Here is a 6,000-nt window from a genome sequence, read left to right as displayed (position 1 = left end):
GGCCCATCCCTTCATATCCCCCCCATATCCCCCCATAGAGCCCCTATATCCCCCCATATCACCCCATATCCCCTCTATTCCCCTCACTCCCATACACCCCCCATATCTTTCCCATATCACCCCCATATCCCCCCATTCCCATCATATCCCCCTGTATCCCCTTCATATCCCCCCATATCCCCCTCCTATCCCCCCCTATTCCCCCTATACATCCCCCATACCCCCCATATTAACCCCTATACCCCTCCATACCCCCGATATCCCCCCCATATCCTCCCTATATCCCCCATACACCTCCCATATCCTCCCTATATCCCTCTCTATACCCTCATATTTCCCCCTATTCCCCCCATACACTCCCCATATCGCTTTCTATCCCCTCATATCCCTCTCTATTCCCCCTATATCCCCCATATCACCCCCCATATCACCTCCATACACTCCTATATCCCTCTCTATCCCCCCATATCCCCCCATATCACCCCCCATACAACCCTATACACCCCCCATCCTCCTCACCCTGCTCGAATATCCTATAGATCCTATGGGTTTTAGTCAGCAGAGCCGCGTAGGTGACGCTCATCCCGTATCCCCCCATACCCCCCATATCCCTATCCCCCCTATATCCCCCATACAACCCCATAACCCCCACACACACCCCAGATCCACCCCCATATCCATCTCTATCCCCCCATATCCCCCCATATCCCTCTCTATACTCTCATATCTCCCCCTATCCCCCCATACGCCCCCCATACACCCCCTATATCCCCCCATACACCCCCTATACAACCCCATATCTCCCCATATCACCCCCCATATCAACCCCTATACCCCTCGTATCCCCCTATATCCCCTCATATCCTCCCCCATATCCCCCCATACAGCCCCTATATCCCTCTCTATCCCCCCATATCCCCCCATACATCCCCATATCCCTCTCTATCCCCCCATATCCCCCCATACAGCCCCTATATCCCTCTCTATCCCCCCATATCCCCCCATACAGCCCTATATCCCTCTCTATCCCCCCATACACCCCCATATCCCTCTCTATCCCCCATATCCCCCCATACACCCCATAGACACCCCCTGTCTCCTCACCCTGCTCTAATATCCTATAGATCCTATTGGTTTTGGTCAGCAGAGCCGTGTAGGTGACGCTCATCCCATATCCCCTCATATCCCCCATACACCCCCATATCCCTCTCTATCGCCCCATATGCCCCCATACAGCCCCTATATCCCTCTCTATCCCCCCATATCCCCTCATATCCCCCATACACCCCCATATCCCTCTCTATCCCCCCATATCCCCCCATATCACCCCCATATCACCCCTATATTCCCCATCTCCTCACCCTGCTCAAATATCCTATAGATCCTATTGGTTTTGGTCAGCAGAGCCGCGTAGGTGACGCTCATCCCATATCCCCCCATACAGCCTCTATATCCCTCTCTATCCCCCCATATCCCCTATATCCCACCCATACATCCCCTATATCCCTCTCTATCCCCCATATCCCCCTATATCCCCCCCATATAGCCCTATATCCCTCTCTATCCCCCCATATCCCCCTATATCCCACCCATACATCCCCTATATCCTCTCTATCCCCCCATATCCCCCTATATCCCCCCACAGCCCCTATACCCTCTCTATCCCCCATATCCCCTATATCACCCCCATACAGCCCCATATCCCTATCCCCCATATCCCCCCATACAGCCCCTATATCCCTCTCTATCCCCCCATATCCTCCCATACAGCCCCTATATCCCTCTCTATCCCCCCATATCCCCCATATAACCCCCATACAGCCCCTATATCCCTCTCTATCCCCCCATATAACCCCCATACAGCCCCTATATCCCTCTCTATCCCCCCATATCCCCATACAGCCCCCATATCCCTCTCTATCCCCCATATCCCCCCATATAGCCCCTATATCCCTCTCTATCCCCCCATATCCCCCCATACATCCCCATATCCCTCTCTATCCCCCCATATCCCCCCATACAGCCCCTATATCCCTCTCTATCCCCCATACAGCCCCTATATTCCTCTCTATCCCCCCATATCCCCCCATACAGCCCCTATATCCCTCTCTATCCCCCCATATCCCCCCATACATCCCCATATCCCTCTCTATCCCCCCATATCCCCTCATATCCCCCCATACAGCCCCTATATCCCTCTCTATCCCCCCATAACCCCCCATACAGCCCCCATATCCCTCTCTATCTCCCCATATCCCCCCATACAGCCCCTATATCCCTCTCTATCCCCCCATATCCCTCTCTATCCCCCCATACAGCCGCTATATCCCTCTCTATCCCCCCATATCCCCCTATATCACCCCCATACAGCCCCTATATCCCTCTCTATCCCCCCATATCCCCCTATATCACCCCCATACAGCCCCTATATCCCTCTCTATCCCCCCATATCCCTCTCTATCCCCCCATATCCCACCATACAGCCCCTATATCCCTCTCTATCCCCCCATATCCCCCTATATCACCCCCATACAGCCCCCATATCCCTCTCTATCCCGCCATATCCCCCCATACAGCCCCTATATCCCTCTCTATCCCCCCATATCCCCCTATATCACCCCCATACAGCCCCCATATCCCTCTCTATCCCGCCATATCCCCCCATACAGCCCCTATATCCTTCTCTATCCCCCCATATCCCCCCATACAGCCCCTATATCCCTCTCTATCCCCCCATATCCCCCCACACAGCCCCTATATCCCTCTCTACCCCCCCATATCCCCCCATACAGCCCCTATATCCCTCTCTATCCCCCCATATCCCCCTATATCCCCCCCATACAGCCCCTATATCCCCCCATATCCCCCCATACAGCCCCTATATCCTTCTCTATCCCCCCATATCCCCCATACACCCCTATATCCCTCTCTATCCCCCCATATCCCCCCATACAGCCCCTATATCCCTCTCTATCCCCCCATATCCCCCCATACAGCCCCCATATCCCTCTCTATCCCCCCATATCCCCCCATACAGCCCCTATATCCCTCTCTATCCCCCCATATCCCTCTCTATCCCCCCATATCCCCCCATACAGCCCCTATATCCCTCTCTATCCCCCCATATCCCCCCATATAGCCCCTATATAGCCCCTATATCCCTCTCTATCCCCCCATATCCCCCTATATCCCCCCCATATCCCTCTCTATCCCCCCATATCCCCCCATACACCCCATAGACACCCCCCATCTCCTCACCCTGCTCGAATATCCTATAGATCCTATTGGTTTTGGTCAGCAGAGCCGCGTAGGTGACGCTCATCCCATATCCCCCCATACAGCCCCTATATCCCTCTCTATCCCTCCATATCCCTCTCTATCCCCCCATATCCCCTCATATCCCCCATACACCCCCATATCCCTCTCTATCCCCCCATATCCCCCCATATCACCCCATATCACCCCTATATCCCCCATCTCCTCACCCTGCTCGAATATCCTATAGATCCTATTGGTTTTGGTCAGCAGAGCCGCGTAGGTGACACTCATCCCATATCCCCCCATACAGCCCCTATATCCCTCTCTATCCCCCATACACCCCCATATCACCCCCATACTCCCTATATCCCCCATAGACACCCCCCATCTCCTCACCCTGCTCGAATATCCTATAGATCCTATTGGTTTTGGTCAGCAGAGCCGCGTAGGTGACGCTCATGCCCAGCCCTAAGAACAACCTCCTTAGAGCACACACAGCCACCCCGGGCTCAGCCACCATAAGGAAGGTGATGCCATAAACCAGCGCGATCCCCATTAGCAGCACGTAGCTCAGCTCCCTCCCCGACGCCTTCACTATGGGGGTGTCGTGATAACGAGCGAACGTGGCCAACACGAACCCGGTGGCTGATAACCCCAAAGCCGATAAGGCCAAAGGTAACGCGGCCAACGGGGACGACCAAGGCAGGCGGATCAATGGGGTGGGCCTGCAGGCCGAGCGGTTGGTTGTGGGGCGGAGGTGTGGGGCGCAGGGCAGGCAGGTGAGCTCGTCTGCCCTATAGCGGTAACCGTCGCACAGCTCGCAGTGCCAGCAGCACGGGACGCCCTTCACCGGCTTCTTACGTTCACCTGGACCACAGGGAAGGCTGCAAACTGATGGGGGGGGGGGGGAGCCCAAAGGGCCCGACCAGCGCATTGATTGGACCTAAAGGGGGGGGGAGAAGGGTTAGAGGGGGTCAGGGGGGCTTGGGGGGGGTAATGGGGGGTAATAGGGGTATCTGGGGGGGTATTGGGGGTATCTGGGGGGGGAAATGGGGGGTATTGGGGGTATCTGGGGGGTTAATGGGGGTATCGGGGGTATCTGGGGGGGTAATGGGGGGTATTGGGGGGTATCTGGAGGGGTAATAGGGGTATCTGGGGGGGTAATGGGGGGTATTGGGTGTATCTGGGGGGCTATTGGGGGTATCTGGGGGGTAATGGGGGTATCTGGGGGGGTAATGGGGGGTATTGGGGGGGTATTGGGTGTATCTGGGGGGGTATCTGGGGGGGTATTGGGGGTATCTGGGGGGTAATGGGGGGGTAATGGGGGTATTGGGGAGGGTATTGGGGGGTATTGAGAGGGTAATGCGGGTATTGGGGGTATCTGGGGGGGTATTGGGGGTATCTGGGGGGGGTAATGGGGGGTATTGGGGGTATCTGGGGGGGTAATGGGGGGTATTGGGGGGGGGTTTAGGCTGCACACAGATGGGGGGGGGGGGGAACCCAATGGGCCCGACCAGTGCATTCATTGGACCTGGAAGGGGGGAGAGGGGTTAGAGGGGGTTAGGGGGTATTGGGGGGGGGGCTGGGGGGATAGGAGTGGGAATGGGGGTATCTGGGGGGGAATTGGGGGTATTGAGGGGGTAATGGGGGTATTTGGGGGGATAATGGGGGGTATTGGGGGGGTATTGTGGGTATCTGGGGGGGTATTGGGGGGTATTGAGGGGGTAATGGGTGGTATTGAGAGGGTAATGCGGGTATTGGGGGTATCTGGGGGGTTAATGGGGGTATTGGGGGTATCTGGGCGGTAATGGGGGTATTTGGGGGTATCTGGGGGGGTATTGGGGGGTATTGGGGGGGGGTTTAGGCTGCACACCGATGGGGGGGGGGGGAACCCAGCGGGCCCGACCAGTGCATTGACTGGACCTAAATGGGGGGGGAGAAGGGTTAGGGGGGGTTAGTGGGGGGGCTGGGGGGATAGGAGGGGGAATGGGGGGTATTGGGGGTATCTGGGGGGGTAATGGGGGTATTTGGGGGGGTATTGGGGGTATCTGGGGGGTATTGGGGGTATCTGGGGGGTATTGGGGGTATCTGGGGGGGTAATGGGGAGTATTGAGGGGATAATGGGGGGTATTGGGGTATCTGGGGGGGGTATTGGGGGTATCTGGGGGGGTATTGGGGGTATCTGGGGGGGTATTGGGGGTATATGGGGGGTATTGGGGGTATATGGGGGGTATTGGGGGTATATGGGGGGGTAATGGGGGGGGTTTAGGCTGCAAACTGATGGGGGGGGGGGGGAACCCAGCGGGCCCGACCAGCGCATTGAATGGACCTAAAGGGGGGGGGCAAAGGGTTAGAGGGGGTTGGGGGGGTGTGGGGGGGGCTGAGAGGGGTAATGGGGGGTATTGAGGGTAGCTGGGGGGGTATTGGGGAGGGTTTAGGCTGCACACCGATGGGGGGGGGGAACCCAACGAGCCCGACCAGCGCATTGACTGGACCTAAATGGGAGGGAGAAGGGTTAGAGGGGGTCAGGAGGGGGGCTGGGGGGATAGGAGGGAGAAATGGGGGGTATTGGGGGTATCTGGGGAGGTAATGGGGGTATTTGGGGTGGTATTGGGGGTATCTCGGGGGGTAATGGGGGATAATGGGGGCATCTGGGGGGGTATTGGGGGTATCTGGGGGGGTAATGGGGTTATTTGGGGGGGTAATGGGGGTATTGGGGGGGAATTTAGGCTGCACACGGAT

At 57.1% G+C, this 6,000-nt stretch overlaps 1 pseudogene across 1 annotated transcript in view; it reads right to left on the bottom strand.

The window, feature by feature from the left end:
• Window positions 1-3,617: 3,617 nt before the first annotated feature.
• Window positions 3,618-6,000, bottom strand: part of LOC146751214 (metabotropic glutamate receptor 6-like) — a 28,953-nt pseudogene continuing 26,570 nt past the window's right edge. Inside the window, exon 9 of the transcript XR_014941785.1 lies at window positions 3,618-4,201. The product of XR_014941785.1 is annotated as a metabotropic glutamate receptor 6-like (transcript). The remainder of the gene's footprint in view (window positions 4,202-6,000) is intronic.

Source organism: Coturnix japonica, unplaced genomic scaffold (assembly GCF_054131305.1).
Source record: "Coturnix japonica strain WE unplaced genomic scaffold, WE-NBRP24 Scf112, whole genome shotgun sequence".
Lineage (NCBI taxonomy): Eukaryota > Metazoa > Chordata > Aves > Galliformes > Phasianidae > Coturnix > Coturnix japonica.
The sequence above is the reverse complement of the archived record's forward strand: the minus strand, read 5'-3'. Positions and strand labels throughout refer to the sequence as shown.